Source organism: Patiria miniata, unplaced genomic scaffold (assembly GCF_015706575.1).
Source record: "Patiria miniata isolate m_02_andy unplaced genomic scaffold, ASM1570657v1 HiC_scaffold_23, whole genome shotgun sequence".
Lineage (NCBI taxonomy): Eukaryota > Metazoa > Echinodermata > Asteroidea > Valvatida > Asterinidae > Patiria > Patiria miniata.
The window spans coordinates 7,863,253-7,882,281 of record NW_024037062.1 but is presented as its reverse complement, the minus strand read 5'-3'; the positions used below and the strand labels follow the sequence as shown (position 1 = coordinate 7,882,281).

Sequence of the window (19,029 nt, the reverse complement as noted above, 5' to 3'; positions counted from 1 at the left end):
GAAATAAGATGAAGCGGCTGACCGACCAACCGGCTGTAGCACATTCGAAATGGTGAGTAGACTACAGCATTAAATACATACAACTCGTCTTCATCAATTTGGGCGATTCACAATGCAGTGCGCCACGAAGAGTTAGCCATTGAGAGTTCATTTTTCAAGTTTACAGTCGACAAAACATTTGAACGAGTGTCAGTAGGCAATTTGAGCTATTAATTTGTTAAAGATTCGGGCATAGCGTTCTGCCGCCTTACAATAAACTCCATATTGATAAAACGAATAGAGAAGGGCAAACATATACTCGAATCATACGCTTACGAACTTTCTGTCCGAAAAAAACTAGCAATTTCAAATGTCCCGCGCTGCGAATTTGTCAACCATCTCCCACAATGCACTGGGACAAATAAACTCGCCATGGCAAACTCTTGGTGGCGCACTGCATTGTGAATCGCCCTAATTGTTTAAACCAAACAGGCATCTTTTGTTTTAACGGCACGTACTCATTTTCATTAGGTTTATACCCGAAAAACTAAGTAACCACCGATTCAAGAGAAAATCCTTGCTCAAAGCGAAGATAGGACTGGTACCTGTACCCTGTGAAAATATTCCGCCTTTACATGGAATAAAACTAACATTGAAGGTGGTTAAAGAAAGTGTTCCCCAGAGGCCAGATTTTTTTTGTTTACGTGTGTTAGAAACGGAATCCAGTTATATGAGACCCCAAATATTGTGCATACCTTTTCTCTGTTATCTCAATGTGAAGTAGTCACTCAGCTGACACTTCAACAAGTTAGTTGCCATGCACCCATCTTAAGATGCTAAGCAATATTGTTAGTAAGATTGAAAACTTTGCATGTTGGTAGTATGAACTGGTGAAGTTGTGCGGTGACACCATGTAGTACTCTCTTTTTGGGAAGATGTGTGGTTCTGTAAACGTTTTACAACCAACCGGGTCTTTTCACACATCTTCCTAAAAGAGATTTCTAGATGATGTTACCGCAAACCTTCAGTAGTGCAAGTTTGTAAGTTTGAACGAAAAGGCCAAACAAAATTAAATGTGCAAAAAGGACATGACCATGTAAGTAGCAATGTCTCCTAGATATCTGCCAGTCATAATTAAAAGAAATCATCCTAAACCCGCCACTAGTGTCCTAGGGGTTTACCGCGGACCTTAGCTAGACAACAAAAATGGTTTACTAAAACATACCCTCAAAAGTAGCGGATCTATGGCGGTTTTAGGGGTCTAGGCTATACCCTCTTGGGCCGAAAAAAGGGTAAACGGTATGAAGTGTCATGGCCTAGCGGTTAAGAGCACTGGACTCATGATCTGGTGTTTCAGAGGCAACAGTGGCGTGGGTTCGAGTCCCGGTCTTGACACTTGTGCCCTTAAGCGAGGCACTTAACCATTATTACTTCGTCCTTCGGATGGGACGTAAAGCCGCAGGTCCCGTGTGTTGTGTAATGCGATGCACGTAAAATAACCCAGTGACACTATCGCTAAAAGAAGGGGGTTTGCCCCGGGGTTTCTGGCCTTCTGTTAAAACTCCCACGCGGAGTATTTAGGAGAAGAACCAACCAAGAACCAAGAAAAACCACAGCACCTGCGAACCCCCCCCCCCCTCCTTCTTGGCAGTTAAAACCAAATGTTCCGCGCCCCTGCTGGATTCTGCATCCTTTACTATTACATGTTTACACAGAATTCGGCACTACTGCTGTGACAAGTCATACGAAAGCATTAAATTCACATTTAACATTCCATCTAACACTTGCAACGCCTGAACAGACAATCCAATCAACTGCGGGAATAAAACATGTCCATTCGTGACGTAGGTTATGATTTCTTCTAGAATGTGGATTATGTGGGTTTTTTTTTCAGGCAACATGCTCGCACAGTAGAAAAAAATGAGGAGCGTACCTGTAATCTTTTACACGGGAGACATGCATGTGCACAATAGAAAACAAAAGATTGTATACGTCTCCACAGGGCAATTTCTATAGGTGAATACGTCTTCACAAGGTTTTTACGAAATAGATACATGCCATTGGATTTTACTCATAAATTAGGAATTTCTAAGGTGTGTTGATCCATCGCAAAAAAGTATTTTATGTAAGGGATATTAAGTACTAATGTCAGCCAAGGAAATTTATTCTGGTTAAAATAGGAGCATTTTGAAACTTCACTTTCAAACTCGAAAACTTTAGTACACGAGAACAAAGAAATGACTCCACAAGGATATAAATTCCAGTATGGGTGTTTATATTCATGTATACTCATTCAAATTGCGGACCTCGAACAATAAAGGACTGAGGGTCCACGATTTGGCGAAGGTCCAATTTGTGGAGTAGTGTGTCCAAAACATTATGGGAGGTCTTCCTAAAACGCCAAAGTATAAACAAAAGACGGACAATGGGGGTCCACGATCGAAAGTGTTGACAAAGATGCTAACATACTCTTTGTGGACCTGTGAACAAAAGAGGTCCACTGATGCAGTGGAAACAGGTTTAGAGGCATTTTGGGGTAGGTTTATTTGTTGCAAAATGTGAAGGGGGGGGGGGGGGTCATCAGCAAATCAATGCTAAAATGTAGACAGGATTTTTTTGTCCGGACACTTGGCTCCGCAAAATTAATGGGGGTGGGGGTGGGGGGCGGGGGGGGGGGGGCTCGGACCATACTTTCAATGGGAGCGCTGTTCAAATCCGATAACACCAATAACACTATTATTACAGAATAGTGTACAAGTACACCCGTAACCCGGGGGTAGCATTTTTTAAATTAATTTCTATGAAACAAAAAACACCATATTTTTGACAGCTGTTTTTTTTAACCCCCCCCCCCCTCCGAATTCGCGCCTGAGCATTCTCATAGGAGTTAAAGAGATACACTTGTCGATGCATTGGTCTTTACAAAATAATTTTTGTTTTAAAATTCCCCTTTTTCAAATTAAGATTTGTTTTAAGTGAACAAAATTGATTTCTCTCGGCATGAGATTTAAGGCAAAACGAATCCTTTCAACGCCCACTGTAAATAATGCAATCATACGGCCAACCGTCCTGAATATAACGATACTCGCCGGTTGAGGGCGCAATACCGGTACTAAATCCCGCCAACCACCTATCCGTTGAATGTAGCGAACTTAATCAAAAATCCAAAACTGGAGGGTGCAACCAAGTAAATCAATTCCCATAGAGACCAATGATAAATCCCCATACTACAAAATTCGTTTTAAAATATTCAAAACTCTCACAGGAGTTCAGGCTGCACCGAAAAATGTTGATCAATATGTCGTCTTTCATTTTCCTTTCAAATCTTGGTCGATTAATGTAATTTTAATATGAGGGCTCCTTTGGAAAGCAGGTTTTTTTTTTAACTGCAATGGACTACCCTCGTTAAAAATTACAAGAAATAAAAATAAATACAATAAAAGATTGACCAATGACTTTTTGGAGAAATTTTCACCCAAAGAAGACCACACCAAAAACGAATAATATTACCCAATCTGGATTTTGAAAAACAAAGGATCCCTCCACAACATGGCTAAATGGCGCCACTTTCGGACCCAATTGCATCCAAAATGCTCAGAATTGGAAGCTCCAAGTCCGGTCCAGAGGTTCATTGCCATATCTCTTCAATTCCCCAATTTCATGGCTGTCAGAACTCTCTAATAGAGAATAATTTGAGTGTGTAACTATTATTCATGAGCCAGGCAGACTGATTTTTTTTGGACCTACTTACTGGGGGTACCCCTATCCGTTGCAGGGAGCTCAATCGAAAAAAAAACCACCAACTGGAGCTTGTGGCAAGGTTAGCAGCGCCCTCTATAGTGTAAGTTTAACTGAATCCGCGATTAAATATCTTGCATTGGGCTGGTGTCCAGTCTGCAAATCTTACTATGGTGACAAAATTAATGCTGACAAGAAACCTTATTCGAGAGGAATTTTTTTTTTTCGATCGAGTTCCCTGAATGGTGCCAGACTATTTTATGGCTGTAGTGCGTTCCAAGTCTCACTTTTTATTTAATGTGGTTTATAACATGAGGGTTTGTTTCATCACAAATTATTCATCAGAGTAGACTGGTATTGATTTGTAATGAACTTTTATTTATTGCTTTCATTTCTACTGGCAAGTTCCCTAAATAAGAAGTTAACCTCGCTGTCTTTTTAAATATGGCCGGCTCGTGAATGAAGTGTATAGACGGAGCTCCGAACCGAATGTTTCGGACACAGCTTTGGCAATAATTATACGAATTTACAGATTATGCATCAAATCCCGATCTCTCCGCTCTTAGTTTCATGTAGTTAAATGTAGTCTCGGACAGTGCTTGTTAGAGTGAAATATCCAAGCCATTTCAAGTCATGTCAACATAAATTCATCCGACATATGGGGGCGCTCTTCAGTTTGGACGGGTTGCTGTGGCATCCACTGCACCATGCGAATTAAAACGGTGCTGATGTTTGTTAGTTTGTTATCTTACACACATCGATAGGCATCATATTACACATTCAAATTGAAAAGAAACCTTGAGCACATGATGTAATATATATCCCAGGCGTTGTCGAGGAATTCTGTGATGACTACTATTCCCTTCCACAAAAAAATCTCGAAAATGAAACGCAGGCATCGTGGGAAAACTATCGCCTTGAGACATTGATAAACATCCCTTGAACTGGGGTCACGCCATCTGGAAGTGTCGACCCCGGGAAACTCGCTCTACAAAAACATAGACTGAGACCTCAAAGAAATTAGAGGTCGCCAGCGCCCAATAATGATGCGGCGGCAAGGATGAGCTAATGTGGACGGTCAAATTAGGTTTTGCCCTTCACCGACGTTTAAACACTGTATACTCAGGGTGTTACCTCCCGAGTGAAAGTTGGAAAAATCACTCGGGTGGGACTCGAACCCACGACCTCCTGCTTTTTCTAGTGCAGACGTCTTACCACTCGACCACCGAGCTAACGGGATCGGTTGGCTGGTTCGAATCTGATGTACATAGCAGCGGGTACCGCATAATGTGGACGGTGCTGGCACTAGGTGGCGCTATTCATGGTCCCATGTTGGCACATAGTTGTGAACCCCGGCCTGAACAGCTGTTCAGGCTGCACAGAAAATGATGATCAACGTGTCATCTTTAATTTTCATTTCAATTTTTGGTGGGTTGACCATTGACTTTTTGGAGAAATTGTCACTCATAGAAGACCGCCCTAAAACGACCGACAGTGTTTCCAGACAGTAGACATGTTGAAAAAGGATCCCTTTCGGACTCAATTGCATCAAAAATGCGCTCAGAATTGGAAGCCCCGGCCAAGTCCAGGCCAGAGGTACAGTGCCATATCGTCCTCAATTCCCCAATTCCATGGCTCTCAGAACTCTCTAATACAGAACAATTTGAGTGTGTAACTTTTATTCATGAGTTCGGCGGACAGCTTTTTTGCATATTTACTGGTGTGGTGCCATAGGTCCACCCCCCGGTTGCCACAGTTACTTGAACGGCAGTTGGTTGGATGGGGGGGGGGGGGGGGTCCTTTTCAAAACAAATATGGAATTTCCGACTAAGTGACTTGGACGACTTGAAGCGTTGGTTTGTGGGGGGGGGGGGGGGGGGGGGAGGGGAGAAGCAATGGCTACCTAAAGAATCTTTGAAATAGCTGTAGAACAAGTAATTGCGGACCGCCAGCCTAGGCTAGCCTAGCAAACAAAGCCAAGCCGGTTGTATGGCAGGATGTTTGCCAGCGGGACTTGTATATTTGTCTCAATGTAACTGCAGTCCTGGCGACCGAGTAGCTCCGTACGCTTCGAACCACAATGCAACTCGTCAAACTGACGAGAGCGCATTCATTAATAATTGCGAGAACATGAAGCGCGAGCAATGTACTTTTCCTTGTCTTCATTTTGAGTTAATTATCTGGGATTGTTTACAGACACTACTCATCATGTTTGCCTGTGTCTTCCTTTGTCTTTATTCTCCCCGTGTCCCGCTTTGTTGCATGGAGATGAAGACCTTAGATAAACAAGTCTGAATTGTTTTGAAGAGGAAATTAAAATCTCTATACCTTATTAAACTTTTATGAATTTTCTTTTAATATGAAACCAGCTCAGTAAATACTTTTGTAGTGTTATCAGTGAAATTCATGGCAGCACTCTGCATTTGTCACTGTTTCCCATGTGCCGCCGTATAAATGCAATTGGTCACGTCACATATCCCTTTTTAAAGGTAATGTTTTAGAACATGTGCAATCATCAAAAAACAAAACATAAATCTACCAAATTGTTATGAAATACCTTACTTGACTGTAAGTGAATAAAAGCATCAAGCATCCTGTGAAATCCTGACACTTAGCGTGCTTTTATTTCAAGAAAAGTGGAACTTTGGTAGGACGATCATCGTTCGAATATTTTTCTTTTTTTATACAAATACTGCCCCCAATTTATCAAATGTAGTTAGTATAGTCCACATGTTGCTTGCAATCGGTTACACAACCGCGTGGAGTACAGGTGCAAGCCTCGTCTGAAGTAGGGTCAGGGAACCAGGCTACATGAACTGAACAGCAGGGTTTTTTTCTTGGTTTTTTCTATGCAACAGGTCTGTGTATTGATTATTGCTGTAAAATATTAGCCCCCAAATCCATCCATTTCTGAATATTACAGAAAAATCAAATGTTGTATTGCCTGTAAGCGAATGGGGCGCTGTAATGACGTAATTTCTATAACAATAGAAATGCCACGTTTAGTACAACCGTTTAGCAACTTTATGTCAATCTCAAAATTTAACATTGCAAAAAATGTACATTTTCAAGCTGGTATTCATGCTCGTTGTACATATCACTCAGTGTCTGAATGGCATTTGTGAATAAGCCTTGCTTAGTCGCACCTTCGCCCAAAAGTTCACAACAGGATTACCCCCGTAACGCTAAAGAATGGCTACATTCGGTTTATTGTGTAGACCACATGCATGAAAAGACTTCCAGTCAATATATAGCCACTCTGAATCGATTGAATATATTTTGTTGCGCCCGGAGACCAGCTTCAGTTTTCACATCAGTTCTCACAGAGTTGGCAAAGCGTATTGATTCAGGGACTAAAGTAGCAGTTTTGAATATTAATATGCATATTGTGTGTGTGCACTGCCCCGGTGACCCTGCATGTCTTACCACCCACCTAATCTAACCACACAGGTCAATGGACTGGATCATTTTATACAAAGGGGGAGTGCAGAGGTAGACCGACACAGACATATAAATGTACACTACAAAATATTTCAATTATAGGATTTAACTTATTGAATATTACCGATATAAAGCGGCCAACATTGCTCTTTTTCGATAAATTCGGAATATGAGCAATCCTGTTGTCATTTTAAATGTGCAATAAAATATGGAAGTCAAAATATGGATATTCAAGTATTTCTTTTGGGTGCACCTACAATACGGCGGGGAATTGTTCAGCCTTGGAGGAGGTTTGCGCTCTTTGAGTGCCTTCTAGTTTCCTCAGGTAGTTATTGTGATAGCTTTAGCGACTCTTGTTGCTCACAATAACGGTCATTCTATTTAATTAGTTTTTAAGGTTTTTGGCTTGTTATGAACATCGAGCGCTATTAAAATCCCATTGGATACGTCGCTCCAACTTCTCTACCTGCGACCATCGTCTCATAACTCGTTAACGGCTTACACTAATTTGAATCTGCTCATCCGTGGACAAAGGACGCCATTAACATGACAAACACAAGGCCGCGCGATTCATGCGTCATTACGCGATCAAACTAGCCGGCCATAGTGTATGCATGATTGTCTGCACTTCCACGAAGACACTTTAAGCTCAGGAAAAAAAACGAAACGAAAACAATAAAATAACAACTTCACAATAGACTTTTATCATGCTGCCACCATTTCAGTCATGTTACCTGTACCCAATAACAGCACTGAATGATAGTGGGTTTTTGTGCAAAGAGGAACAAGACTATTTTTCCTTCCAGCCTCGCTTTGGTTATGTTGATTTGAATGGGAAAAAAATCACAATGGCCGAAATAGGATAATGGTCTATAATACAAACAAGCACACGGGCAGAAATTCTTTTCAAAAACTAAGGTTCAAATTCTAACTGTATAAATACTTAAAACGCTAAACTAATTTAAAATAATAAACAATACATATTATGTAATGTCTGAGTGTCAGAGAAAATGTCATGTGAATAAGTTTGCTCGTCAATCTGAGAATCGTTCTGATAGTTGGAGGTTGAAAGTTACAGAAACATAAGAGACTATCGGAGCGTTAGTAAAATGTATTTGTAACCGTTTTTCAGGTAAATGACAAACCACACAGAAATGGGGTTTATAAATTTTAAAGATGTATACCCTGCGCCCTTCAAAACTATTTTTTTTTCTCATAACGCATTTTCAATTTGTTTGTTTGTTGTTTTAACGGGAAAAAACTACTTTATCCCGATTTTGGGCATGTGCAACCTCAGAAACAGAAATTGCATTCTGTGCACACATGAACCTGCCTTGCGTGAGCCGAATTCTATTGTCTGGCAGGCAATATTTCGATTTATTGAAGAAATAATTCAATAACTAAATGTCGGTGGAATTTTGTTAGATATCTCTTTCAAAATGTGAATAACATTTGTATTTGTAGAAAAATACTAATAGTAATTGATAAAAAAAAAACACATTCATTTTTCAAGATGAAACTCGAAGCTAGCAAGGGGAATGCATTTAAAGGGGCCCAGCCCTTAACTAGACTCCGAGCTTGTATTTCTGAAAAAATTAAATGCAATTGGACCTAAACGTTTCTCTCTTTAAGATGAAAATGTGTGGTTTTTGTTTTTGTTTTCCAAAATGGCGATGGGCTTCGGGACTTCGTTTTAGACTGATTGTCTTTTAAGAGGATATCACTCAAAATTTACTCCATTTACCCACAACAATTGCACAAAATGTGCAAAGAAAAGGTATAGCAAGCTCAAATTTGGATGATTGGCTCGAACAACTCAGAGAGTTGTGAATATTTATTTTACGTGATTGTACTTTTCGTTCTTGTCTTTGTCTGGCAATTTATTCCCTGGTGATTTACGCTTAGGTTTTTCTCTCTATACGTCATTAACCATTACTTTAGGGAAGGACGCCACCGATACAATAAATTGGCTGCCACGGTACGGATTGACAGGTGAAATTAAACACAATCCGTCCCGGGAAACTTGATTATTCAGAGAGCAAACAGACCGCTTGCTTGCGTTGGGCTTTTCCCGCACAAATTTGATCGAAGTCGACATTTTGGGATCATCAGTAGGGCAAACAATTAAAGTGCTGTCATCAATTTCGTTACAGAATGTTATGTTGTGATTAATAGGCAGGTGTTTTTTTTTGGAGGGGAGGGGTCGGGTGGGAAAGGGCTGGAAGTGAGATTGTTGCCACATAATTCATCATTTTCAAACGACGGGGGATTTGAGAACGAAACTTCAGAAGTGAATAAACGCTACTGTATCTACATACACTGTCTCAATGACAAGACCATGATGATCTCACTTGAGACCGGCAAGATTGAGCTGAAAGACCGCAATGTTAGCGCGGAACCAGCCTATTGCAATATGGCAACAACGGCAACCTCGTCCCCAGGGCTTACTTTAGTTTCAGCCTCGTTTCCAATAGTAAGCTCTGAATAGGAGACTTTCTTCCTGTATCCTGATTCGATACCGCAATTGGTAAGTAATGGATTTACATCGCGTACTTGGTATTGCTATTTCCATTACGTGTTTTTACCTTCATTTAAATTATAACGTCCACACCTTCAATTTGCTCATATTAATACTAGAAGCGACACTGCATATTGGCTGGAGAAGATTGTAACATTTAAACTTTAAAAACAAAAATATCGTGTTTACGTTACTCACGCCGCGACGAATTGATTCTGTTTTTTGGTTTTGTTTTACCACAGCCTCCACATACACAAGCAAACTCTAACGCAAAGCACAGACTGGCACCAGACTATTCCTAACTTGCAGTGGCGTAGCCACAGGGGGGGGGGGGGGGGGCGAAACCTTGTCGCCATCCGCCCAGCGCCCCCCACTGAAAAATTCCTGGCTACGCCACTGCTAACTTGCATACGTATTTAACAATTTTGGACATGCAAATGATCCAATACCAGGATGAAAGAGCAGGTAGTGGTAGGCACGTACTGCTCGACACTCTGGGGACGAGGTTGCAACAACGGCTTCCACTAATGGCAGTTTGTGTGGTGATCAGCTTAGATTTTTGCTGAATTAGAAAGTGTCTCAGAAACTATCAATAAAAAAGGGACACCATTTGCAGTATTTTGAAACCTATGCAGTTGAAAGTTGAAAGTTGCCTTCGTGGAGACACTGGCGATTTTTCCTACTGGTTGTGGCAAGAGTCAGTTTTTTAATAGCCGTGTGTTCAAGTGTCATCATTATTTTCAAAATAAACAATGATAATGCGCACGCGCAGAGGTGATCCAATCAACGGCCTTACATGAGGACTAGCTCCCCATATATTATGGGGGGGGCGGGAACCAGTCTAGGTATAGCTCAACTTTTAAGGTAACTTAGATTAAAAAAGGTTCTATGAACAATTTCGTTTCAAAGAACTACCTCTCAGTCCTGTCTGACTATGAGAAGTCAACGAATATTTCCATGAATTTCTTTCCCACTCAAGGCTCCTTGACCCGTGCAGGGATCCTAGGGCGTCATTAAACTTTGATATAGGTATGGCCATGCTTGATTACCAGTGCGTAACTCAAGGCCATAAGCTTGCATACATTAGAATTATTGGCTGACGAGTATAATGACGAAGACTTCAGAGGCAGTGAGATTTTTTACTAATTTTCCCCTAGTACAAATGACAAGAAGCATTTCGCAGAAAAAAACTTATGCAAAAATATATGCAGAAAGGAATATTATCAAGAAACTGAAGAGAGTACAGGATTTCCCAAATAAAATGTCCCTCTGGAGTGTGTATCAGAATTCTCGTAACTTATAGACACAATTCTCAACATTCATTTATAGAATTGATGAACCCAAACATGTTTCTTTCTTGTGTGAAGGTTTTGTTGCATTCGGTTCAGTTGTTTTTTTGAAAAAAAAAGTCATTATGTAACACCAGTACATTTTGCTCCGTCCAAAGTTTGACAACACATTGAGAGCGCACACAATGTGTCTCTGTTTTCTCAGACCCGCCTCTGTCTGAATGACCTGAATCTCTTTGAACTATTATAACAGGTGTTTGACACAGTCCTTCGCTATAATTAAAGAAGATATTACACAACAGGTTGGCGTAGCGGTACTTTCCTCGCCTTCCACCGCTGTGACCCGGGTTCGAATCCCGCCTGGGCCAATATGTGGATTGGGTTTTCAGTCCCACCTGATTCCGTGGGTTTTCCTCAGAATATTCTTCTGGGCTTTTCCTCCCACCTCTAAAACTGTAATTTCTTCTCATTGTCTTCTCTCCACAGGTTTCTTCAGCGTTGCGAGCTACAGTGCCTAGGGCGCTTTTGAGGAATCCTTGGTTTCATTACCAAAATTGATTAATAATAATAAATAATAATAATAACAAATAGCCACATTCAACAATGAGAACTTTCAACAATAGTATTCCTATTGTTTAGCTTCGTAGTTTGGAATGGTGCAAAATATACTTGGAAAAACCGGCGAACCGAATCCGATGGAAATTTTACAGAAAATAGTACCACAGAAAATGTAAGAAAAGTAGAAATAACATTTCATGTTTTTTTCCCAGTTCTGCTACAAACCCTGAGATGGATTTTTTTTAGACAGCCTGTAGCTCCTTGCAATATGTGATAATAAAACTGAGCAGGATTGAATCACTGTTTGATCCTATCCATGAACAACTCTTGGGAACCGTCCTCATATAACTTTCATTGCCAGTGCTTGCAGGCTATAGATGTAATCGCAAAAGTAATGTCCACGAAGCCAGAATTGCCGTCAGGGATTAATAGTCATCTTACTTCCTCGCATAAGGGGGGGGGGGGGATTTTGGAGTTTGCTTCGCTCTTGGGTGAAGTGTTGTTTCAGTCAAAGAGCTTTCACATCCTAAAGTAATGGTTAGACAACTTTTTCGTGACAAAAGGTTTCAATCTTGTTTCATTTTGAAAAGAAAATGCCCCAAGATATTCTCAAAAAAATTACAATGTTTCGAAGGATGAGTATTTTGCTCCAATCTGCTTTTATTTTTTTAATCAGAGTAACTAGTGTATAGGAATTCCAATTCAGTAGGGAAAAAAAGATCCATGAATACTATTTGTATTTTCTGGAAATGATTATGATTGAAATATTGAATACAATAATTAAAATGGAAAATACTACGTATAAAGAAAAGGAAACATCCGTTATAATTTCATCATCCCACGAGGGCAAAGTAACATGACATCTTTCTCCAGGGTACTATGAACATTAAGTGGTAAAACAAACAGGACATTGTTTCCACAAGATATCTGCAAATCAATCAATTTGATGGGGGACAAAAGAGAAGAACTGAAGAGGAAAGCGGAGGTTGCTCAATGCATGTTGGCCTATTGTCTTCTTGTGCTAATTTGGAATGCAGCAGTCATTATATCGTAATGCTGATATTATTGTTTGAGCACATCGAATCGCATTTATCGTGTCTCTTAGCTTTAACAAGCTTTATATTTGCTTTAGACTGTCAACAAAATGCTTGGGTTCTTAAGGAGACTCACTGAAAACATACAGCATTTTGTACGGATCGTCAAACAAAATAATGTTGAGGATGCACGCTACATTAATTGCGCTTCGTTATGTTTAAGACTAATTTTGGGAGGAAACAAAATATATGTTGATGAAATATATAATTATTTTCAGCTCAGCCTAACTACCATGCCTACGTCCTCCTTTCTTTTTTTCGTTTGCGTTTCTACTTTTGTTTTTATTACAACAGCCAGCGGGACACCAACGAATAATATAAACCTCCACATCGTTGAAATATATTGAGCTAGAAAAAAATTCCAGTCGCCGATATGATTATTGCCTTCAACCCACGGTCTACGACGAACGAGCCCTGTCACTTTCACACAGATGGACCATCCTGAAATACACTTGCATTTTTTTCAAAATGATTGTGTATTCCTTTACTTCCCCCTCACAGGAAGATGATTCCGGATTTTGATGACTCCCACGCACCCGGACATAAAAAAAATTCTTGTTCCGCTCTTCACGAAAAATATGGCACTTGAATAATTTGAATTGGTAATATTCCGTAAGTGCTCTAGACGAGACGTGGACTACGAGCGGAATATGAACGCAGCTGGGATCACCGAGCACCAGCTAAGGTGGGCACCAGTTGCTTCTGGTGGTTCGCACGCGGTGTGTTGTATCGCGTCCGTGTCATTTGTTCGCAGGCTTCTGCATTGTTTGCGTGTATAGGTGTTGGCGAGACTTTATTTCTATTCAGTCCGCAATGAGCCCGTGGTCAGACGGTAGTGGCTCGACTTCGCACGCTGTGATCTGACGCACCAAGGAATACTCGTGCTAAGATGGGGTATCCGGCCGCCGGGCCAACCCTGGAGTACATACTGCTGATTCTCCTGACGCCGAGAATAACAGGTAAGCGCCGGGGGCTGAAATAGTCTGAAGCTCATGCGTTGCGGGCACACTTAGCAAGATATGTGACAGAGGTAGCCCATCATCCCTTGTGTTGGACATTGTGTTACCAGAATCTCAGGAATGCTTAGTCTTGGGTATGTATAGGGACATAGGGATGAGGGAGTACCACTCTGTCGCAATCGCGCTGGGAATATTTGAGGGGGTCTTACACGACCCTCGTTATTTTAATTCATTTACCATGAATGCTAAAAAGTGGGCACTCTTGCACAACCTAGCAATTCAAAACCACGGCCCGGCCCTCTAACTCTGCATGAAAGCATATGATCTATTATTTTGGCTGGGAGTTGTTGATAGTTGAAACAAGGTCTCTGAAATTATAAACAAACGAGGGGTATCTTAGCTAAAAATGGGTAAAACGCTGTTGGACATTATTTTTGCCGAACATGAAACCACCTGAATTGTTGGCCACTTTTGGGTAAAATTGACCAGCTTTGGGGAAGAATGTCCTCGATCGAGTGCAGGCAGTTAATATGTTGACCAGTTTGGGGCGAAATATTGACCTATTTGCCCAACGTAGAAAATCAGATCTTAATATTAGAATTCACGCGACCCAAGGTATGGACAAAATAATTTACCATGAGGCATTAGAAGGTCAAAGTCATATTTTTAATCCGAAACTAAATTGTATTCTCTGCGTAACTGACATCTCAACCTGTTGTGCATTGTATGCTGACCTCGTACGCTGCCATTAAATTTAAGTGTTTTAATTTGTATATGTCTCATTTTGTACTAGGGTCTTCTTCAATTAGGGATCCACTTTTTTCCCTGTCCCTGTTATAGCTGACGTCCGATTTTATATTGCTTATGCACGCTATAATGCAATTATGAATTAAATTGCAAAATACCAACCTTACAAATAATAATTGTTCGAAGTCATTCATAACGATTCTTGAATGGTATTAAAATTGCAAAGTACCTAGGTAACAGGGAGATAAAACATGTCACACTTCGGGCCCTCAATTCACAGAATGACATTTTAGCACAGTTCGTGTCGGTCTTTTAATGAAATGCTATACAACTTACACTTGAAGATTTTTTCAGACATGTTTAAGTTACATACCTAGCGTGGAAATGCCTTTGTGTTCGTGTAGTTAGGAAAAACCTCTCAAGAAAAACCCCCTCACTTTACTCACACTGTGAACACACTTTCAACCCAATTTTGATTCTACGATTCCCTTTAGTGCTTTTCTTCATTTTGTCACGGATAAACCTAACTCAAAAATGCCTCTAAACCTGTTTTCCAGAGAGGGGGAAACATTTATGTGGACATCTTTTGTTCGGAAGTCCACATACTGAATGTAATGCTTGTACACATCTACAGGCCTCCTCATACATGTCTTCTCATTTTGCGATGATTTGGAAATCGAGACTTCAAACTCGGAGGCCGCACCTTTTTTTCTCAATGCGTTGGCGTCTTATCAGCGACGAGAAATACCTAGCTGGGACCTTGCTTGCCAGAATTGGCGCAGATATCACAATCATCCTTGAATATCTTTCCCCAAATGCTAACGTCCGATAAACAGGTATCATGTCAATGTTTTATGTCTTGCCGGGGGTGGTTTTCTGGAGCGCAAAGATATGGTAATAACAATCTCGAGGAAAAATTGTCAAAAACCTAAAAAAAAAAGAAGAGAAATCCTCTATCGGACATTGCTCGTTTCCTCCCCCCTAAAAATAATGATGTAAAAGTTTTGCATACAATTGTTTTTCTAATTTGTTACAATATTAACCTCACTTTTAACTTTAAGATTTTTTATATTGAAAAAGTTATTTTATCTTTTGAATCAGAAATAAATAAATTAATAAAAATGACATTGAAGGAAATATCTACTCCGATTCGGACCATGGTTTATTGTTTTCTTTTAGCCTATAACTTGAAGCTATATAGGCCTAGTGCAGTTTTGCACTAGTCTTGCATATCGTGAACCAAAACACATGGTAGCCTATCCAGTTAGCCAGGTGCCTTTATAACTGATAAACGAGTCCCTGGGTATTCGGGAATTATAATTGGATATTTGCAAACCAAATTTCGATAAATACCATCTGCTGTTCGAGTCGGGTGCTCGAGTGTAAATATGCAGACCCATTACAAACTCCATTTGTCCATCGCTTGCTGTTAAATTTTAATGATCGGACCGAGGTTCGTTATACCGAAGATGCACGTTCGCTGTGTTTACTGATGCCAATTCATTGTAAACACAGAATACGTTGTGGCAAGTGTTTTTTTAACTGGAGTACACACAAAACGGAGGTAGGCCTGCACAAATAACGTTAGCGAGACCCTAATGGTGTCAGGAACAATGCAATCTAATAATTACACTGAGTGACGAACAACTTCAAATGTAGGTTGTGAACAATAGATCTGCTTTCCAGCAAAATTTGGCATGCACTACCTAGACATTTTGTAAATGCTAGCACTGTATTAGCATTCAATTCCATGACAGCGAAATAAACACGATGGGATTATGTCTTCACACCGTCACAGGGACAAATTTCTTCCAATACAATCGTAGGCGGTAAGTGATAAGTTAAATTCTACGGGGAAAATATGGCTTCTGTTGTAATGATTCCTGCTGTTAACTGTCCTTTCGAAGACTGAAAAATACATTTACATTAAAGAGCCTACGTGGACATTCAACCTTGAAATGAAATGTACACTGATTCCATCAGTAACCCACTATTAAATGTCGATATGTATATCAGTATCATGATCTATATCAATCCAACATGCGGAAATGACTGCTGTTTAATGAACATGTACATACACTATAAATGAACTGCAAGTTAAAATAATTATAAGTTTTTCGAAGATCTTTTTTATATGCACATGTACAAAAATCTATTGGAATTTTGTGTCTTTCGTCTTTCATGAGTTTTAGGATTTCTCATGGCGAGCAATACAGATATCTCTTTTTGAAATAGAGATCGCTCTATTAGAAATAGAGATATCCCTCTTAGAAATACAGGTATCTCTATGACAAATAGAGATATCGCTATTAGAAAGAGATATCCCTACTAGAAATGTAGATATCACTATTAGAAATGGAGACATCTCTCTTAGAAATGGAGACATCGCTCTTGGAAATAGAGACATCTCCATTAGAAATAGAGATATATCTCTTAGAAAAAGAGGTATCGCTATGAGAAACAGAGATATCTCTATTAAAAATCTACCAACAAGTAGGAATACTTAAATAGAGATATCTCTCTTAGAAATAGAGATATCTCTCTTAAATAAAGACATATCTCGCTTAGAAATAAAGACATATCTCGCTTAGAAATAAAGACATATCTCGCTTAGAAATAGAGATATCTCTATTAGAAATAGAGATATCTATATTACAAATAGAAATATCTCTTTTAGAAATAGAGATAGAGATATCTCTATTATTAGAGATAGATACATTTGGAATAATAATATTTCTATGTAAAATGTCAGATTAAATGTTAAATCGGCTCGCCATAATTTTTGCTGTAATACAATTGTCCTCTAAACAAATGTATGGAAGTTATTTTCAATTACGTTGTACAATCGAACCATAACATGCCTCATTGAAAAAGATGACTTTGGTAACAACACGGCCGCCAGAGTAAATAGTTTTGCGTCAGATTAAAACTATTTTATTCGTGTTTTTTTCTGTTTTTCTGTAGTATGATTTCTTTTTGACCTTTGATGTCGTGAGTTTCATTGAATTTTCACAATGAATATTATCTCTACCCAATATAAGGTCTTGACATTTAGGGTATAGGAAAGGGGCAATTTCTCAAACCTGGATGTAGCAATTTATTTTCCATGGCTAAGTGGTGTACAGTTTTATTGCTATTTTAACAGCTGTCCCCGAAGGACAGGTTTTTGGAAAACCTATACCACTTTGTCCAAGGACGCCTTTCATGATTGTAGAATTTTAATTAATTTTTGGAATACGTGCGGTAGAAGATGACGTGATATAGCTGTAGTGTACTTTCGGCAACCGTGACGTTTGGTAGATACGTTGTGCAGTATCAGATATCTTGTCGAACACTTAATTATAAAGTCAGGTATTAGGTATTTGTAAAGATATTGATACTGTTGTCAATTGATACCTTGATATATTGAGCATTTAGGTGTTGCGTTTTTTTTGGTCAAGTGTTTGGGGGCATTCTAAGATTCGTTGCGGAGATGAGCGTCTATGTTAGTGATGCATGACCAAAGGAATGCAATCAACATTCAGTGGAAAGCTTTACTGCCCCGAGGTTATGATCAAACCATATTCATAAATAGCTGAGACAGCTTACCAATTTCTATTGGTCGAGAGCCTGTCACGTGGGTGGTTTTAAGCCGTTGATAAAACACCGGCAGGCTGGTCCTAAACACTTTTCCGGTGTCACATGAAATTTGGACTCCTATGAAATCTGGTCCCTTTTATCATTTTATTGGTTGAATGTTCACAATTTTCCCTTGTACATGCGCAATGTCGTATTGGATGAATCACCACTGCGTGGTTAAGATTGAGGGAACTTCTAATTATATTATTAATACTTTTTAGCTCAACAAATCATCATGTCTCTCCGTTGGTCCGTACGGATAACAAATGTTGACATTGTATATTGCTCCTAGATCCTACATACTTTGACCGAGTTCAACCAAACTTTGTCAAAAGTATCAGTAGCCCAGCCCCAACATGTCACATGACCAAACCGAGGTCAAAGGTCATCATGGGGTCAAGGTCAAAATAACGTCAAATTTCAAATAAACTCAAATGACAAAAGTAGCGCTGTCAACATGTTGGCCTTGGTCAAACATTAACAAATGCCCATGGTGACCTCTTCATCTGACCTACTGTTATGGGGTCACAGGTCAAAATAGGTCAAATTTGAAAGAAGCTCGAACGACAAATTAAAGTAGTGCTGTCAACATGTTGGCCTTGGTCAAACATTAAAGAAAGTCCATGGGGACCTCATCATCTGACCTATACAGTTATGGGGTCGAAGGTCAAAATAAGGTGAACACGCATTCGTTGGCCCGCAGCTTCCGAGATCCGATGGAGCTTGTTGAATCATGAATTAATTTGAATCATGATATAAATCATTCCAAGCCAACAGGGAAAGCAGTTAGGCTCAAAGGTGAAATAACACATTCAAAAACCGTGGAGAAGTAAGTATTTTAAGGCACACGAACTGCATAATAAATTATTGCATTTTCTTTTTGGCACGGCTTGAACTCAAACTGTGGTTTTTCTTTACTTTGATGCCATGAATAATTGAATAACTAAACAGGATGTTGGCTTTACATCATTTCCATTTTACAATTAAATCGAGCTTTCTGGATTATGGTCTCTCCGGGTAACGATGTATACATAGTGGCTTGAACCTTATCAATCGGTGAATCGCCTCAACGTCTGCAGAATTATAAC

At 39.7% G+C, this 19,029-nt stretch overlaps 1 non-coding gene across 1 annotated transcript; it reads right to left on the bottom strand.

Moving 5' to 3' along the window:
* Positions 1–4,874: 4,874 nt before the first annotated feature.
* On the bottom strand, positions 4,875–4,949 carry Trnal-uag. The gene is given in 2 exon segments: positions 4,875–4,910; positions 4,914–4,949. It is a non-coding gene; the product is annotated as a tRNA-Leu (tRNA).
* Between the last annotated feature and the right edge of the window lie 14,080 nt (positions 4,950–19,029).